Consider the following 20,454-nt stretch of genomic DNA (forward strand, 5'->3'; position numbering starts at 1 on the left):
CGGTAGTGGAAAATTTGATATCGGGGTCAGAATGGATTTCTGGAAGTTGGAGTAGGTTCGTGGTGTCATTTGTGACATGTGTGTAAAATTTGAGGTCATTCGGACGTGGTTTGGTTGGTTGCGGCATCAGTTATCGAATTTGGATGTTTAGAAGTTCTTAGGCTTGAATCTGAGGGTAATTTGGTGTTTTGATATTGTTTCGAGTGATTCGAAGGCTCGACTAAGTTTGTATGTTGATATATGACTTGTTGGTATGTTTGGTTGAGGTCCCGAGGGGCTCGGGGTGATTCCGGATGGCTAACGGGAGGTTTGGAATTTGGAAATGCAACTGAACTGCTGTTGCTGGTGTTTTTCTGCACCTGCAGAGGTGGAGCCTCAGGTGCGCTTGGGGAGCCACAGATGCAGACATAGAGGACCTGGGCAGGAACCACATGTGCATAAGAGTGGTCACATCTGCGAGCCCGCGGATGCGAGGCTGAGTCGCAGATACGGAAGTAAGGAGTTGGTCGATTTTCGTAGAAGCGGAGAGGGATGCGCATGTGCACAATCGCAGGTGCGAGATTCGGCCGCATATGCGGAACCTGGGATTTTAAGTGAGTTCCACACCTGCGATGAAAGTTTTACAAGTGCGGTATCTCAAAAGAGTAAAAGGCACCGCGGGTGCGGTTTCGCTGGGAGAAGGTATAAAAAGGGGACTTCGTGATTTTTGCTCATTTTCGCCATTTTCAATTCGGACCTTGGAGCTTTTGGAGTGAAGTTTTGAAGGGGATTCAAGGGTTTTGACAGAGGTAAGTTGCATGAGCTCTAATACTCCTAGATATGGTGTTTTCCTGTTGTTTTCCCACCTAATTAGTAGGATATTTGAAGTGAAATAAGGGGGTTACGACTTGGGATTTTGGAGAGTGTAATTTGAGGATTTGAGGGACCAAATGATGTCGGATTTTGATAAATTTAGTATGGGTAGACTCGTGAGTGAATGAGCTTTCAGGTTTTGTAACTTTTGTCGGATTTCGAGATGTGGGCCCGGGGGCCGGGTTTGAGTGAATTTCGGGATTTGGCCTATAATTTGGTATTTTCCTTATGAGATTCATTCCTTTAGATCATATTGATTGTATTTTATTGCTTGTGTCTAGATTCGGGTCATTTGGAGGCCGGTTCGAGAGGAAAGAGCATTTTGGAGTAGGAGTTCTACGATGTTGAGGTAAGTAACAGTTTTAAATCTGGTCTTGAGGGTATGAAACCCAGAGTTCGGTATAATGTGATTGTTTGGAGGTGGCACCCATTCTAGGTGACGGGCATATGGGTATACACCATGAGGGATTAAGACTTGGTCCGTCCAGGGAGACTGTGAAGTCTAATAGCCTTTATTTGTGTTTATATGCATTCCTGTCTACTAGAACTTGACTGTCTTTCATGTTAGAAATCATACTTACGCTATATTCCTGCTCATGGTAGTTATATTCAGTCATTGTGATTCTTGTAAATGTTTACCTCAGTCTCTGCTATTTTTCCTGATGATCTACTATAATACTTTGATTTGGGTTGTTTTCCCTTTCTTTATTGAGAGCTATAAGACTAGAGAGGTTCATGACTGAGTGAGGCCGATGGCCTGTTTGTGAGGTATTGTACCTTAGCACGTGAGTTGTCCGTGTGGATTCTGATGTGATATGATGGCACGTGAGTTTTCCGTGAGGGCCTTGATATGATATTATAGCACGTGAGTTGTCCGTGCAACACGTGAGTTGTCCGTGCAGATTATAGCGCTTGGGCTGTAGGAGCCCCTCATGAGTCTGAACACCCCCATTGAGCGCAGGTACCTATTGAGCGTGTGCATTGAGGGTTGGGAGTTGAGTGTCGAGTTATTGAGGGTTCAAGTGACAGTGTCTGTGAGGTTTCATCTATTTCACTTTGTTGCTGCATTTAGCTGATAATTGTCTGGCAGGAATTGGTAATTATGCAACTGATCTTATACTCATGTTTACTCTTAACTGTGAAAATTATCAACTGAATTGTTCTGTATAGCTCGTCACTACTTATCAATTCCTTATTTATTGTTATTACTTACTGAGTTGGTTGTACTCATACTACACCCTGCACTACATATGCAGATACAGGTGTGTCTGCACACAGAGACTATTGAGTCCAGGCCTATTTGAGTTTCGGAGACTGCAAGGTAGCTGCTAGCGTCCGTAGAACCTTGTTACTCCTTCCACATTTCTTTCCGTTTGTACTAATATTTAGACATTGGCTGTAATAGTTTTATATACTTAGAAGCTCATTACTTGGTGACACCCCGATGTTTGGGGCTCGTTTTCCGCACTTTGTTTCCAATTTGAGTTTAACTTTGATTTTATGAAAAAAATTCTTGATATGGAAAGATTTACTTTACTTTTATATTTAGTTTGGAGGTATTTTTGGGAAGGTCGGCTTGCCTAGTACCACCGATAGGCGCCATCATGACACGTTAGGTTTTGGGTCATGACAAGTTAGTATCAGAGCCTAGGTTACATAGGTCTCACGAGTCATGAGCGGGTTAGTAGAGTCCTGTGGATCGGTACAAAGACGTTTGTACTTATCTTCGAGAGGCTGCAGAACCCTTAGCAAATTTTCATATTCTTGGATTCTTGTCGTGCGAATCTGTCTATTCTGGTAACTAAACACCTATTGTTTCATTCTCTCACAGATGGTGAGGACTCGTGCTACCGGTCAGGAGGGCTAGCCACCAGTACCACCAGCCAGGGCCGCGAGAGGCCGAGGCCGCGGTAGAGGTTGTGGTAGAGGCAGAGGTGCAGCCCGCACAACAACTGGGGCAGTACCTGCAGATCCACCAGTTGTCCCAGATCAGGACCAGATTCCAGTTATTGATGCACCAGCTCAGGCACCACTTGTGCCTATTGTGATTCCAGGCCTTCAGGAGGCCTTAGCTCAGATTTTGACCGTGTGTACCAATCTTGCTCATGCGGTCCCTGTTCCAACCGCAACAACCACTTCTCAGGCCGGGGGAGGTACTCAGACTCCCGCTACTCGCATACCCGAGCAGGTTGTTCAGGAACTTCAGACACCGGGGCACCACCAGCCCAGCCGGTTGCAACTGCACAGGATTATATGGTTCCTGCTATGCCTGAGGATGATCAGCGTAGGTTGGAGTGGTTTGGGTGACTCCAGCCACCACCTTTCAGTGGCACAGAGAGAAAGGATGCCCAGGACTTCTTGAACAGGTGTCAAAGGATACTCCATACAACTGGTATTTTGGAGACTTGTAAGGTCTCATTCACTACCTTTTAGTTTTCTGGGGATGCACTCAGATGGTGGGAAACTTACGAGAGGCGTAGGCCTATTGGCACAACACCCCTTACTTGGCAGCAGTTCTCCGTGGTTTTTTTGGAGAAGTTCATGCCTCAATTCCGCAGAGAGGAGCTGCACAGATAGTTTGAGCAGCTTTGCCAGGGTGATATGTCTGTGACACAGTATGAGATGCGATTCTCGGATTTGGCCCGTCATGCTATCTGGTTGGTTCCCACAGACAGGGAGAGGATCATGCGGTTTATAGATGGTTTCACTTTTCAGCTACGGTTGCTTATGGCTAGAGAGAAGGTGTCTGGTCCTACCTTTAATGAGGTTGTCGACATCGCTCGGCAGATTGAGATGGTTCACAGTCAGGAGAGGGTTGAAAGGGAGGCCAAGAGACCTTGTGGTTAGTGTGGATTCAGTGGTGCTCCTTCTGGGGGTCAGTTCTAGCACGGTAGAGGTCATCATTTCAGACAGTCTCAGTCAGCTCAACCATTTCACCGTGGTGCGTCATCTGGCCATGGTTCTCACAGTCATCAACAGGGCCAATCATCATTTAGTGCACTACCAGCGTAGAGTTCTCATCATGCCCTGTTCGCTCAGACATCCCCAGGCAATTCTTTTGGGCATTAGGAGCAGCAGTTTTGTCATAAAAGGGGTTGTTTCGAGTGTGGAGATTTTTGTCACATTATGAGAGATTGCCCTAGACTATTGGGTGGGACTCCACATCGGAGTACTCGGCCGATGGCACCAACACCAGTTCCTCCACCACCCGCCTAGCCAGCTAGGGGTGGAGCTCAGCCAGCTAGGGGTGGAGCCCAGTCAGTTAGGGGTCGCCCGAGAGGGGGAGGCAGATCAGGAGGTGGACAGGCCCACTTCTATGCCCTCCCTACCAGACCAGATGCTATGATTACAGGTATTGTCTCAGTATGTCACAGATATGCCTCTGTATTATTTGACCCTGGTTCCACGTATTCATATGTTTCCTCGTATTTCGCTCATTTTCTGGATATGCCCCGTGAATCTTTAGTTTCATCTGTTCATATATCTACTCCTGTGGGTGATACTATTATTGTGGACCGCGTATATCAGTCATATATGGTGACCATTGAGGGTTTGGAGACCAGAGTAGATCTTTTACTGCTTAGTATGGTCGATTTTGATGTGATATTGGGTATGGATTGGTTGTCTCCATGTCATGCTGTTCTAGATTATCACGCTAAGACTATGATGTTGGCGATGCCGAGGCTGCCAAGGGTTGAGTGGAGCGATTCTATAGATGTAACGATCTGATCGGTTGTTTTGAGAGTAATAGCCCCGATCCCCTATTTACTGCTTCTCCTATATCTATTTCTGCTATTGTGACTTGCCGGGAGATTTTGTTTTGGTTTTTGGAGTGTTTTGAGACACTTAGTCCCTAAATAGAGGTTTAAGCCTTAGGATTTGGAGCGTAGTCGAAATTGTGTGAAGATGACTCCAGAATAGAATTTCCGTCAGTTCCGTTAGCTCCGTTAGTATTTTGGAATTAGGGGCGTGTTCGGATTGTGTTTTGGAGGTCCGTAGAAGGCTTGAAATGGCGAAAGTCGAATTTTTAGATATTTTGACCGGCAGTGGACTTTTTGATATCAGGGTCGGATTCCGATTCCGGAAGTTGGAGTAGGTTCGTAGTGTTGAATATGACTTATGTGCAAAATTTGAGGTCAATCGGACGTGCTTTGGTTGGTTTCGGCATCAGTTGTCGAATTTGGAAGTTTAAAGTTTCGTTAAGTTTGAATTGGAGCGTGATTCATGATTTTACATTGTTTGATGTGATTTGAGGGCTCGACTAAGTTCGTATGGTGCTTTAGGACTTGTTGGTATGTTTGGTTGAGGTCCCGGGGGCCTCAGGTGTGTTTCGGATGCTCAACGGATCATTTTGGATTTTGGAAAGATAGCAAATTTTTCTGGTTTTTGTTGCAGAAGTTTATTCTTCGCATTCGCGAAGAAGAGCTCGCGTTCGTGAAGGTGTGGCCAGTGGAAGCATCGCGAACAGGAGGAGTAGGATGCGTTCGCATAGAGGAAAAATGGAACATCTGGGACCCCAAAGATTTGTTCTACGCGTTCGCGTAGAGGAGAACGGGTTCGTGAAGTGTCTGGCAGATGAAGCTATGCGTTCGCGAGAGGACTCTCAGAGATATCAATTGGGTAATGATTCTACACTCCATTTTGGTTATATTTCACTAATCTATCATTAATTTCCTCTTTAATTTCGGATTTTGGGGTTGAAATTGGAAAAACAAGTGGAAGAACTTCTTCAACAAGATTTCGAGTTTTAAAAGGGGATTGTGGTCAGATTTGAGTAATTTTTATATGGTTAGACTCGTGAGTGAATGGATGTTTGTATTTTGTGACTTTTACCCGATTTTGAGATGTGGCCCCCATGGGTGATTTTTGAGTTAATTTCAGAATTTTTGTTAAAGTGTTGATTTCATTAATTAAATGAGTCTATTATGGTTGTATTTATGATATGTAATTTCTTTTGGCTAGATTTGGGCCATTCGGAGTCGGATATTCGTGGGAAAGGCATTGTGACCGATTGATTGAGCTTGGTTCGAGGTAAGTGGCTTGCCTAACTTTGTGTGAGGGAAATCCCCTTAAGATTTGGAACTATTGTGATATGTGAGCGCCATGTACGTGAGGTGACGAGTACGTACACGGGCTAGTTGTGGAAAAACAAAACCCAATTTTCTTACTGAGCAGTAACCTATTTTCCTTTTATTTTGAGTTATACCATTTTAATGAGTATTAATATATTTTCGTTCTTAATTGAGTTATTCCAATATGTGTAGCTATCCTGTTTAGTCTAATACAGCATGTCTACGTGTCTTAACTGCTTATGTGAACTCTGTGCAGTATGCTTAGTGAATTTCCTGCTTCTTCCTTGACTGGTACTTAGTCTAAATCGTAAGATTTCGTGACGTAGTTGTATTTCTATTGTTTGCGCTGCATATTTACTTTGGGACTACGGAACGGTATTTCGGGAGATCTCATGTACTGCATATTTACTTTGGGACTACGGAACGGTATTCCGGGAGATCCCCCTTTACTGCATATTTACTTTGGGACTATGGAACGGTATTCTAAGAGATCCCCCTGTCTTGCATATTTACTTTGGCACTACGAAACGGTATTCCGGGAGATCCCCCTGTACATTTACATTTGGGACTATGAGACGGTATCTCGGGAGATCCCCTGTTGTATTTTTGTGTATTGAGCTGTTACCTTCTATAAATTCTTTCTTGTTAAATTTCGGTCTTTATTTTACTGCGATATTTCATTTTTGCCTTGCCTTATTATCATATTCCAGTAGGGCCCAGTCCTGACCTCGTCACTACTCTACCGAGGTTAGGCTTGGCACTTACTGAGTACCGATTGTGGTGTACTCAAGCTACTCTTCTGCACATGTTTTGTGTGTAGATCCAGGTACTTCTTATCAGCCCCGCTACTAGCTGAGAGTGCTTTCTGCTGTACAGAGACTTCAAGGTATATCAGCCGCGTCCGCAGAACTTGGAGTCCCCCTCTATTCCCTCCTATGTCATTTACCTTCCTTGCTCCTGTTATTAGACTCTGGTGTAGAGAGATACTAGTTTCCTTCTGTAGCTTGTGACTTATGATGTTCCGGGTTTTAGGATTACTATGTATTTTGAACAGTTAGTTGTTTAATTCATGTTTTCATTTCATTATTCCGTAAATGTTAGGCTTACCTAGTCATATAGACTAGGTGTCGTCTCGACATCATACGGAGGGGAAATTGGGTCGTGACAAGTTGGTATCAGAGCTTTAGGTTCATAGGTGTCATGAGTCACAAACAGGTTTATTAGAGGCTCGCGGATCGGTACAGAGACGTCTGTACTTATCTTTGGGAGGCTATGGAACTGTTAGGAAAATTTCACTACTTTGATTCCTTGTCGTGCGAAAATTGTTGACTTCAAAAAATTTCTAAACTTCTGTATTCTATTCTCTCATAGATGGTTAGGACACGTACAAGCGGATCTAATGACCAGGCACCCGCGCCCCCTGCTAGAGCCGCGAGAGTTCGAGGTAAGGGTAGAGGCCGAGGACGTCCACGTGGTGCAGCCAGAGCACCCGCATGAGCTGCTACAGAGGAGCCCCCAGTAGCTCCAGCTGGAGGGCAGACACTTGAGGTACCTGTTCCTTCACCAGCCCTCCAGGAGACTCTAGCCCAGTTTCTGAGCATGTTCAGCACCTTAGCTCAGGCTGGATTGATTCCACTTGTCCCTGCCACATCTCAGGCCGGGGGAGGAGCACAGACTCCTGTCACAGGTACTCCAGAGCAACAGGTTCAGGTTGACCAAGTTCCAGAGATTGTACCAATGCAGCCGATAGCTCCAGCTCAGCCCGAGGTTAGGGCAACAGCTTCTGAGGTGGAGCAGCTCAGACTTGAGAGGTACACGAAGTACCACCCACCTACCTTCAGCGGATTGGCTACAAATGATGCTCATGGTTTTTTGGAGGAGTGTCATTGTATTCTCCGTACTATGGGCGTAGCGGGGACGAGCGAGGTTTCTTTTACTACATTCCAGCTTAGAGGAGTAGCCTATCAGTGGTGGCATGCTTATGAGCTGAGTAGTCCGGATGAGGCAGTTACACTTACATGGATTCAGTTTTCTGACATGTTTTTGAGAGAGTATGTCCCTCGGAGCCTCAGGGACTCATGGCACGTGGAGTTTGAGCAGCTGCACCAGGGATCTACGACTGTGTCAGAGTATGCAGTCCATTTCAGTGATTTGGCCCTACATGCACCGGCCCTGGTTGCCATAGTTTGAGAGAGGGTTCGATGGTTTATTGAGGGACTCCACCCCAGCATCCGAATTAGTATGGCCAGGGAGTTGGAGATGGATATTTCTTATCAGCAGGTTGTGAGTATCGCCAGGAGATTGGAGGGCATGCTTGCCCGGGATAGAGAGGAGAGGGAGACCAAGAGGTCTCGAGAGACTGGTTCTTATTCTGGTGCTCGTGCCCCAGCAGCTCGCCATGGTAGGGGTTATGTGAGTCGCCCCGTCCATTCAAATCTTCCAGCCGCCAGTGGTATTTCGGTCCTTTCTTGGCCCCAGGAGCCTTATTATGCACCGCCAGTATCTAGTGTGCCTCCTGTACGGGGTGTTCCTAGCGGCCAGTCCAGCAGATCTGGACCGAGCCAGTCATAGCATCCACGCCCTCCCAGAGCTTGTTTTGAGTGTGGCGACACTTGCCATATGGTGAGGGATTGCCCCAGATTTATGAGGGGTGCACCTCCACAGACTTCTCAGCCATAACGTACTCCACCGGGTCCTCAGGCTATGATTCCAGCCCCAGCTGCCACCCCACTTGCTTAGCCAGCCCGAGGTGGAGGTCGGGGAGGTAGAGATCGCCCTAGAGAGGGAGGCCATGCCATATATTATGCCCTTCCTGCTCGTACAGAGGCAGCCACTTCTAATTCTATCATTACAGGTATTGTCCCGGTCTGTCATAGAGATGCGTCAGTATTATTTGACCCAGGCTCTACATATTCTTATGTGTCCTCTTATTTTGCCATGCATTTGGGCGTATCGCGGGACTCTTTGAGTTCCCCTGTTTATGTATCTACTCCTATGGGAGATTCTCTTGTCGTGGACCGCTTGTATCGGTCGTGTTTGATTACTCTTAGTAGTTTTAAGACCATAGCCGATTTATTATTTCTCAGCATTATGGACTTTGATATTATTTTGGGCATGGACTGGTTGTCGCCCCATTATGATATTCTTAATTGTCACGCTAAGACTGTGACACTGGCTATGCCAGGATTACCGCGATTAGAGTGGAGAGGTACCTTAGAGTATACTCCCAGCAGAGTTATCTCATTTCTTAAAGCTCAACGAATGGTATAGAAGGGGTGTGACACATATCTAGCTTATGTGCGAGATATCAGCATTGATACCCCTACAGTTGAGTCAGTTCCAGTAGTGAGGGACTTTCCAGATGTATTTTCAGCTGATCTTTTAGGCATGCCACCCGACAGAGATATTGATTTTGGCATTGATTTGTTGCCGGGCACTCAGCCCATCTTTATTCCTCCATATCGTATGGCTCCTCCTGAGTTAAAGGAGTTGAAGGAGCAGTTACAGGAATTGCTTGATAAGGGCTTCATTCGGCCCAGTGTGTCACCTTGGGGTGCTCCTGTCTTATTTGTGAAGAAGAAGGATGGTTCTATGCGGATGTGTATTGATTACCGCCAGTTGAAACAAAGTCACAGTGAAGAACATGTATCCATTGCCTCGTATTGATGACTTATTTGATCAGTTACAGGGTGCCATAGTATTTTCCAAGATTGACTTACGTTCAGGCTATCATCGGTTGAAGATTTGGGAGCCAGATGTCCCGAAGACTACTTTCAGGACTCGGTATGGTCATTACGAGTTCCTTGTGATGTCTTTTGGGCTGACCAATGCCCCAGCAACATTTATGCACTTGATGCACAGTGTTTTCCGGCCCTATCTTGACTTATTCGTCATTGTGTTTATTGACGACATTCTGGTATACTCCCGGAGTCGGGAGGATCATGAGAAGCACCTGAGGACTGCGCTTCAGACCTTAAGATAAAAGAAGTTATATGCAAAATTTTCAAAGTGTGAGTTTTGGCTAGACTCAGTGGCATTCTTGGGTCATATAATATCGAGTGAGGGGATCCAGGTGGATCCGAAGAAGATTGAAGCAGTTCAGAGTTGGTCCAGACCGTCCTCAGCTATGGAGATTCGGAGTTTTCTTGGTTTGGCGGGGTATTACCATCGATTTGTAGAGGGTTTCTCATCTATTGCAGCACCTATGACCAGGTTGACCCAAAAAGGTGCTCCGTTCAGGTAGACAGAGGAATGTGAGGAGAGCTTTCAAAAGCTCAACACAGCTTTGACTACAACCCCAGTATTGGTATTGCCTATAGGTTCGGGGTCTTATACCGTATATTGTGATGCCTCGTGGATTGGTCTCGGTGCAGTATTGAGACAGGATAGTAGGGTGATTGCCTACACATCTAGATAGCTGAAGGTGCATGAAAAGAACTATCATGTCCACAAACTTGAGTTAGCAGCTATTGTTCATGCCTTGAAGATTTGGCGTCAATATTTGTACGATGTTCCTTGTGAGATTTACACCGATCACTGGAGTTTGCAACATTTGTTCAAGCAGAAGGATCTTAATTTGCGTCAGAGGAGGTGGTTGGAGATGCTTAAGGATTATGATATCACCATTTTGTACCACCCTGGGAAGGCCAATATGGTGGCCGATTCTTTGAGTCGCCGGGCAGATAATTTGTGGAGTTTAGCATATCTACCAGTAGCAGAGAGGTCATTGGCGTTAGTTGTTCAGGTCTTAGCCAGCCAGTTTGTGAGATTGGATATTTCTGAGCCGAGTTGAGTACTAGCTTGTGTGGTCTCTCGGTCTTCTCTTTATGATCGTATTAGGGAGCGTCAGTATGATGACCCCCATCTGCTTGTCCTTAAGGACACAGTCTAGCACGGTGATGCTAAGGAGGTCACTATTGCGGATGATGGTGCATTGAGAATGCAGGATAGGCTATGCGTGCCTAATATGAACGGTTTGCGTGAGTTGATTCTCCAGGAGGCTCATAGTTCGCGGTACTCTATTCATTCGGGTGCCGCAAAGATGTATCATGACTTGAGATAGCATTACTGGTGGAGGAGAATGAAGAAGGACATAGTAGAATATGTAGCTCGGTGTCTGAATTGCCAGCAGGTAAAATATGAGCATCAGCGGCCAAGTGGATTGCTTCAGAAGTTAGAGATTGCGGAGTGGAAATGGGAGCGGATCACTATGGATTTCGTTGTTGGACTCCCACGGACTCAACGGAAGTTTGATGTAGTTTGGGTGATTGTAGATAGGCTGAACAAGTCAGCTAATTTCATTCCTGTGATGACTACCTATTCTTCCGAGCAGTTGGCTCGAATTTATATCCGCGAGATTGTCAGGCTTCATGGCATACTGGTATCTATCATCTCTGACCGAGGTACGCAGTTTACATCACGGTTTTGGAGAGATGTACAACATGAGTTGGGTACTCGGGTTGAGTTGAGCACAACATTTCACCCTCAGACGGACGGACAGTCCGAGTGCACTATTCAGATATTGGAGGATATGCTCCACACTTGTGTGTTAGATTTTGGGGGTGCTTGGGACCAGTTCTTCCCACTTACGGAGTTTGCTTACAACAACAGTTATCAGTCCAACATTCAGATGGCACCGTATGAGGCTCTGTATGGTAGGCAGTGTCGGTCCCTAGTGGGTTGGTTCGAACCAGGCGAGGCCAGATTATTGGGTACGGACTTGGTTCAGGATGCCTTGGAGAAGGTTAAGGTGATTCAGGATAGACTTCGCACAGCCCAGTCCAGACAGATTAGTTATGCAAACCGAAAGGTTCGCGATGTTGCATTCATGGTTGGAGAGCGGGTCTTGCTCCGGGTTTCACCTATGAAGGGCGTTATGAGGTTCAGAAAGAAGGGCAAGCTGAGCCCAAGGTTTATTGGTCTGTTTGAGGTGTTGCGGCGAGTTGGGGAGGTTGCTTATGAGCTTGACTTACCTCCCAGTCTAGCAGGAGTTCATCTGGTATTTTATGTTTAGATGCTCCAAAAGTATCACGGAGATCTGTCTCGTGTGTTAGACTTCAGTTCAGTTCAGTTGGACAAGGATCTATCTTATGTTGAGGAACCGGTGGCTATTTTAGACAGGCAGATCAGAAAGCTAAGGTCAAAGAACATTGCTTCCGTGAAGGTTCAGTGGAAGGGACAGTCGGTCGAGGAGGCAACTTGGGATACCGAGAAGGATATGCGCAATCGTTATCCTCATCTTTTCACCACTTCAGGTATGTCTCTATACTCGTTCGAGGACGAACGATTGTTTTAACAGGGGGAAGATGTAACGACCCGGCCGGTCGTTTTGAGAGTAATGGCCCCGATCCCTATTTACTGTTTCTCCCATATCTATTTCTGCTATTGTGACTTGCCAAGAGGTTCGTTTTTGTTTTTGGAGTATTTTAGGACACTTATTCCCTAAATGGAGGTTTAAGCCTTAGAATTTGGACCGTAGTCAGAACTGTGTGAAGACGACTCTGGAATGGAATTTTCATCGATTCTGTTAGCTCCATTAGGTGATTTTGGACTTAGGGTCGTGTCCGGATTGTGTTTTGGAGGTCCGTAGCTTACTTTAAGCTTGAAATGGCGAAAGTCGAATTTTTGGAGATTTTGACCGGTAGTGGACTTTTTGATATCGGGGTCGGATTCCGATTTCGGAAGTTGGAGTAGGTCCGTAGTGTTGAATATGACTTGTGTGCAAAATTTGAGGTCAATCAGACGTGGTTTGGTTGGTTTCAGCATCGGTTGTCAAATTTGGAAGTTTTAAGTTTCTTTAAGTTTGAATTGGAGGGTGATTCGTGATTTTAGCGTTGTTTGATGTGATTTGAGGGCTCGACTAATTTCGTATGGTGTTTTAGGACTTGTTGGTATGTTTGGTTGAGGTCCTGGGGGCCTCGGGTGTGTTTCTAATGCTCAAAAGATCATTTTGTACTTTGAAAAGATAGCAATTTTTTCTGTTTTTTTTTGCAGAAGTTTGTTCTTAAAAGGTGTGGCCAGTGGAAGCATCGCGTATGCGTTCGCATTGAGGAAAAATGGAATAGCTGGGACCCCAAGGATTTGTTCTACGCATTCGCGTAGAGGAGAACGCGTTCGCGAAGTGTCTGGGAGTGAAGCTACGCGTTCGCGAGAGGACTCTCGCGTTCGCGAAAGAGGAATTTCGACCAGTGGATTTTTGTTCTACGCGAACGATAGGAGATGGCCGCGTTCGTGAAGAAAGATTTCCTGGGCAGTACTTAAACATTCCAAAAATGGGGGTATTGCCATTTTATCAAAAGCTTGAGTTGGGAGCTCAGATTTGGACGAGATTTTGAGGAAGTTTCAGATATATCGATTAGGTAATTATTCTACACTCCATTTTGGTTATATTCGACTAATATATCATTAATTTCCTCTTTAATTTCGGATTTTGGTGTTGAAATTGGAAAGCAAATTGGAAGAACTTCTTCAACAAGATTTCGAGTTTTGAGAGGGGATTTTTGGTCGGATTTGAGTAATTTCTATATGGTTAGACTCGTGAGTGAATGTGTGTTCGTATTTTGTGACTTTTACTCGATTTCGAGATGTGGGCCCCACAGGCGATTTTTGAGATAATTTCAAATTTTTTGTTAAAATGTTGATTTCATTAATTAGATGAGTCTATTATGGTTGTATTTATGATATGTAATTTCTTTTGGCTAGATTTGGGCCATTCAGAGCTGGATATTCATGGGAAAGGTATTGTGACCGATTGATTGAGCTTGGTTGGAGATAAGTGGCTTGCCTAACTTTGTGTGGGGGAAATCCCCCTTAAGATTTGGAACTATTGTGATATGTGAGCGTCGTGTACGTGAGGTGACGAGTACGTACACGGGCTAGTTGTGGAAAAAGAACCCGATTTTCTTACTGAGCAGCAACCTGTTTTCCTTTTATTTTGAGTTATACAATTTTAATGAGTATTAATCTATTTTCATTCTTAATTGAGTTATTCCAATATGTGTAGCTATCCTGTTTAGTCTAATACAACATTGTTTGTGCTGCATATTTACTTTGGGACTACGGAACGGTATTCCGGGAGATCCCTTGTACTGCATATTTACTTTGGGACTACATAACGGTATTCCGGGAGATCCCCATGTACTACATATTTACTTTGGGACTACGGAGCGGTATTCCGGGAGATCCCCCTGTCTTGCATATTTACTTTGGGACTACGGTACGGTATTTCGGGAGATCCCCCTGCACATTTATGTTTGGGACTATGAGACGGTATCTCGGAAGATCCGCTGTTGTATTTCTGTATATTGAGCTGTTACCTTCTATAAATTCTTTCTTGTTAAATTTCAGTCTTTATTTTACTGCGATATTTCCTTTTTGCCTTGCCTTATTATCATATTCCAGTAGGGTCCAGACCTCACCTCGTCACAACTCTACCGAGGTTAGGCTTGGCACTTACTAGGTACCGATTGTGGTATACTCATGCTACTCTTCTGCACATATTTTGTGTGCAGATCCATGTACTTCTTATCAGCCCCGCTACTAGCTGAGAGTGCTTGCTACTGTACGGAGACTTCAAGGTATATCTGCCGCGTCCGCAGAACTCGGAGTCCCCCTCTATTCCCTCCTATGTCATTTACCTTCCTTGCTCCTGCTATTAGACTCTGGTGTATAGAGATGCTAGCTTCCTTCTGTAGCTTGTGACTTACGATGTTCCGAGTTTTCGGATTACTATGTATTTTGAACAATTAGTTGTTTAATTCATATTTTCATTTCATTATTCCGCAAATGTTAGGCTTACCTAGTCATAGAGACTAGGTGCCGTCACGACGTCATACGGAGGGAAAATTGGGTCGTGACAATAGACTATGATCCCGGTAGAGTGTTTTCATACTTGAAGGCTCAGCGGATGGTTGAGAAGGGTTGTCTATCCTATTTGGCTTTTGTGAGAGATGTTAGTGCAGAGACTCCTTCCAGTGATTCTATTCCGGTGGCACGGGAATTTCCTGATGTGTTACCTGTAGACCTACCGGGAATGCCGCCTGACAAGGATATTGACTTCGGCATTGATTTGGAGCCGGGCACTCAGCCCATTTCTATTCCACTGTATCATATGGCACCGACGGAGTTGAAGGAGTTGAAGGAACAACTTCGGGAACTCCTTGATAAGGAGTTTATTCTGCCTAGTGTGTCACCTTGGGGTGCACCGGTTCTATTTGTAAAGAAGAAGGATGGTTCCATGAGGATGTTCATTGATTATAGACAGTTGAACAAGGTCATAGTCAAGAACAAGTATCCTTTGCCTCGTATTGATTATTTATTTGACCAGCTTCAGGGAGCGAGGGTGTTCTCCAAGATTGATTTGAGGTCCGGTTATCACCAGCTGAAGATTCAAGATTCAGATATTCTTAAGACAGCTTTCAGGACCCGATATGGCCATTATGAGTTCTTGGTGATGTCTTTTGGGTTGACCAATGCCCCGGCAACGTTCATGCATTTGATGAATAGTGTATTCCAGCCCTATTTGGACTCATTCGTTATTGTATTCATTAATGACATCCTGGTGTACTCTCGTAGCCAGTAGGAGCATGCTCAGCACTTGAGGATTGTATTACAAAGATTGAGGGAGGAGAAGCTTTATGCAAAGTTCTCCAAGTGTGAGTTCTGGCTCGGTTCCGAAGCATTCTTGGGGCACGTGGTGTCCAGTGAGGGTATTCGGGTGGATCCGAAGAAGATAGAGGCAATGTAGAGTTGGCCTAGACTGTCCTCAGCCATAGAGATTAGGAGATTTCTCGGTTTGGCGGGCAATTACCGTTGCTTTGTTGAAGAATTTTCATCTATTGCACCGCCCTTGACCAAATTGACTCAAAAGGGTGCTCCATTCAGGTGGTCGGATGAGTGTGAGGGGAGCTTTCAGAAGCTCAAGAATGCTTTGACCACGACTCCAGTGTTAGTTCTGCCATCAGCTTTAGGCTCTTACACTGTGTACTATGATGCCTCGAGGGTAGGTATTGGATGTGTTCTGATGCAGGAGGGTAGGGTCATTGCCTATGCCTCGCGCCAGTTGAAGACCCACGAGAAGAACTATCATGTCCATGATCTTGAGTTAGAAGCCATTGTTCACGCCTTGAAGATTTGGCGTCATTATTTGTATAGGGTTCATTGTGAGTTCTATACTGATCACTAGAGTTTGCAGCATCTGTTTAAGCAGAAGGATCTTAACTTGCATCAGCGGAGATGGTTAGAGCTTCTTAAGGACTACGATATCATTATTTTGTACCATCCGGGGAAGGGCAATGTGGTCGCCGATGCTTTGAGTCACCGGGTGGAGAGTTTGGGGAGTTTAGCATATCTCCCAGTAGCAGAGAGACCCTTGGCATTGGATGTTCAGGACTTAGCGGGACAGCTTGTCAGATTGGATATTTCGGAGCCGAGTCGGGTATTGGCTTGTGTGGTCTCCAGGTCTTCTCGTTATGACCGTATCAGGGAGCGTCAGTATGATGACCCCCACCTGCTCGTTCTTCAGGATAGGGTTCAGCGAGGCAATGCTAGGGATGTGACCATTGGTGATGATGACGTGTTGAGGATGCAGGGCCGGATATATGTGCCTAATGTATATTGGCTCAAATAGTTAATTCTCGAAAAGGCCCACAGCTCGCGGTATTCCTTCCACCCAGGTTGAGTTGGGTACTCAGGTTGAGTTGAGCACAGCTTTTCACCCTCAAACGGACGGGCAGTCCGAGCGCACTATTCAGATATTGGAAGACATGATCCGCGCTTGTGTCATTGACTATGGGGGTTCATGGGACCAGTTCTTGCCGCTCACGAAGGTATCATATAACAATAGTTACTAGTCGAGTATTCAGATGGCTCCGTACGAGGCTTTATATGGGAGGAGGTGTAGATCTTTGGTAGGATGGTTTGAGTTGGGTGAGGCTAGGCTCTTGGGTACATACTTGGTCCAGGATGCATTAGATAAGGTGAAATTGATTCAGGAGCGGCTTCATACGGCGCAGTCTAGGTAGAAGAGCTACGCGGACAGGAAGGTTCGTGATGTGTCTTTTATGGTTGGGGAGAAGGTTTTGCTGAAGGTATCACCCATGAAGGGTGTTATGAGGTTTGGGAAGAGGGGCAAGTTGATCCCCCGATTCATTGGGCTTTTTGAGGTGCTTCAGATGATAGGGGATGTGGCTTATAAGCTTGCCTTGCCACCCAGCTTGTCGAGTGTGCATCCAGTGTTTCATGTTTCCATGATCCGAAAGTATGTTGGCGATACGTCCCATGTTTTGGACTTCAGCACGGTTCAGTTGGAGGGTGATATGACTTATGATGTGGAACCAGTGGCCATTTTGGATCGGCAGGTTTGGAAGTTGAGGTCAAAGGACATAACTTTGGTGAAGGTGCAACGGAGAGGTCATCCTGTGAAGGAGGCCACCTGGGAGACCGGGCGGGAGATACGGAGCAGATATCCACACCTATTTGAGACTCCAGGTATGTTTCTAGACCCACACCCGTTCGAGGACGAACGTTTGTTTAAGATGGGGAGAATATAACAACCCGGCCGCTCGTTTCGAGAGTTATAGCCCCGTTTTCCCCCATTTCTGCTTCCTTTTGTGATTTTCAGCTATATTATGATATATCGGGTTAGTTGGTTCGGGTCCGGAGTGGTTTCAGAATGAATTGAGACACTTAGTCTCTTATTTAGAATCTTAAGTTGGAAAAATCATTCGGATGTTGTCATATGTGTAAACGGTGTCGGGTTTGAATTCTGATGGTTCCATTAGCTTCTTTAGGTGATTTTGGACTTAGGGGTGCATCCGGAATGTGATTTGGAGGTCCGTAGTGGAATTAGGCTTGAATTGGTGAAAGTTGGAAATTTGGCAATTTCGGTCGGTAGTGGAAAATTTGATATCGGGGTCGGAATAGATTTTCGGAAGTTGGAGTAAGTTCGTGGTGTCATTTGTGACGTGTGTGTATAATATGAGGTCATTCGGACATGGTTTGGTTGGTTTCGGCATCAGTTGTCGAATTTGGAAGTTTAGAAGTTCTTAGGCTGGAATCCGAGAGTAATTTGGTGTTTTGATGTGGTTTTGAGTGATTCGAAGGCTCGACTAAGTTCGTATGTTGATATATGACTTGTTGATATGTTTGGTTGATGTCCTGAGGGGCTCGGGGTGATTTCGTATGGCTAACGGGAGGTTTGGAATTTGGAAATGCAGCTGAACTAATGCTGCTGGTGTTTTTCCGCACCTGCGCAGGTGGAGTCGCAGGTGTGAGGTCGCAGGTGCACTTGGGGAGCTGCAGATGCGGACATAGAGGACCTGGTTTGGAACCGCAGGTGCATAAGAGTGGTCGCATCTACGAGCCCGCAGATGCGAGGCTGAGTCGCAGATACGGAAGTGAGGAGTTGGTCGATTTCTGCAGAAGCGGAGAGGGATGCGCATGTGCGAGATTCGGCCGCAGATGCGGAACCTAGGATTTTAAGTGAGTTCCGCACCTGCGATGGAAATTCCACAGGTGCGGTATCGCAGAAGCCTAAAAGGGACCGCATGTGCGGTTTGCTAGGCAGAAGGTATAAAAAGGGGACTTCGTGATTTTTGCTCATTTCCACCATTTTCAATTCGGACCTTAGAGCTTTTGGAGTGAATTTTTGAAGAGGATTCAAGGGTTTTCACAGAGGTAAGTTGCTTGAGGGACCAAATGATGTCGTATTTTGATAAATTTAGTATGGGTAGACTCGTGAGTGAATGGGCTTTCGGGTTTTGTGACTTTTATCGAATTTCGAGTTGTGGCCCCGGGGGCCGGGCTTGAGTGAATTTCGGGATTTTGCCTATAATTTGGTATTTTCCTTGTGGGATTCATTCCTTTAGCGCATATTGATCGTATTTTATTGCTCGTGGCTAGATTCGGGTCATTTGGAGGCCGGTTCGAGAGGAAAGAGCACTCCGGAGTAGAATTTCTACGCTGTTGAGGTAAGTAACGATTTTAAATCTGGTCTTGAGGGTATGAAACCTGGAGTTCGGTATAATGTAACTGTTTAGGGGTGGCACCCATGCTAGGTGACGGGCGTGTGGGTGTACACCGTGAGGGGTTGAGACTTGGTCCGTCCCGGGAGACTGTGAAGTCTAATAACCTTTATTTGTGTTTATATGCATTCCTGTCTACTAGAACTTGATTGTCTTTCATATTAGAAACCATGCTTAGGCTATATTCCTGCTCATGGTAGTTATATTCAGTCATAGTGATTCTTGTACATGTTTACCTTAGTCTCTGCTATTTTCCCTGATGATCTACTGTAACACTTTGATTTGGGTTGTTTTCCCTTTCTTTATTGAGAGTTATGAGACTAGAGAGGTTCATGACTGAGTGAGGCCGATGGCCTGTTTGTGAGGTATTGTACTTTAGCACGTGAGTTGTCCGTACGGATTCTGATGTGATATGGTGGCACATGAGTTGTGCGTGCGGGCCTTGATGTGATATTATAGCACGTGAGTTGTCCGTACAATACGTGAGTTGTCCGTGCGGATTATAGCGCGTGCGCTGTAGGAGACCCTCATGAGTCTGAACACCCACACTGAGCACAGGTACCTATTGAGCATGTGTATTGAGGGCTGAGAGTTGAGTGTCGAGTTATTGAGGGTTCGAGTGACAGTGTCTGTGAGGTTTCATCTATTTTACTTTGTTGGTGCATTTAGATGATAATTGTCTGGGAGGAATTGGTAATTATGCAACTGATCTTAAACTCATGTTTACTCTTAACTGTGAAAATTATCAGCTGAATTGTTCTGTATAGCTCGTCACTACTTATCAATTCCTTATTTATTGTGGTTACTTACTGAGTTGGTTGTACTCATACTACACCCTGCACTACATGTGCAGATCCAGGTGTGTCTGCGCACGGAGACTGTTGAGTCTAGGCATATTTGAGTTTCAGAGATTGCAAGGTAGCTGCCAGCGTCTGCAGGACCTTGTTACTCCTTCCACATTTCTTTTCGTTTGTACTGATATTTAGACATTGGCTGTAATGGTTTTATATACTTAGACGCTCATGACTTGGTGACACCCCGATGTTTGGGGCTCGTTTTCCGCAATTTGTTTCCAATTTGAGTTTAACTTTGATTTTATGAAAATAATTCCTGATATGGAAAGCTTTACTTTACTTTTATATTTAGTTTGAAAGTATTTTTGGGAAGGTCGGCTTGCCTAGTACCACCGATAGGCGCCATCTCGACACGTTAGGTTTTGGGTCGTGACACTACGGCAGAGTGCTCTCCCTCGAGAGGGTACTATTTTGTGCTATTATTAGCATGGCCGAGTCGATTCGTACAGCACTACGATAAGATGACCTGAGCAAGTATGGTATATGATACTTGCCGCTAGGTACATAACCTAGTTGACCTTCTTATGTCTGTGATGGTATAGTACTCCCAGTGAAAGGTAAGGGTGATTTTCTTATGTTTAGGCCTAAGGAGCCGAAAGTGATTTCAATGACTTAAAGCAAATGAAATGATTTTGTATGATTTTATCCAAAATC

The sequence above is a fragment of the Nicotiana tomentosiformis genome, chromosome 3 (assembly GCF_000390325.3).
Source record: "Nicotiana tomentosiformis chromosome 3, ASM39032v3, whole genome shotgun sequence".
In the NCBI taxonomy this organism is placed as follows: domain Eukaryota; kingdom Viridiplantae; phylum Streptophyta; class Magnoliopsida; order Solanales; family Solanaceae; genus Nicotiana; species Nicotiana tomentosiformis.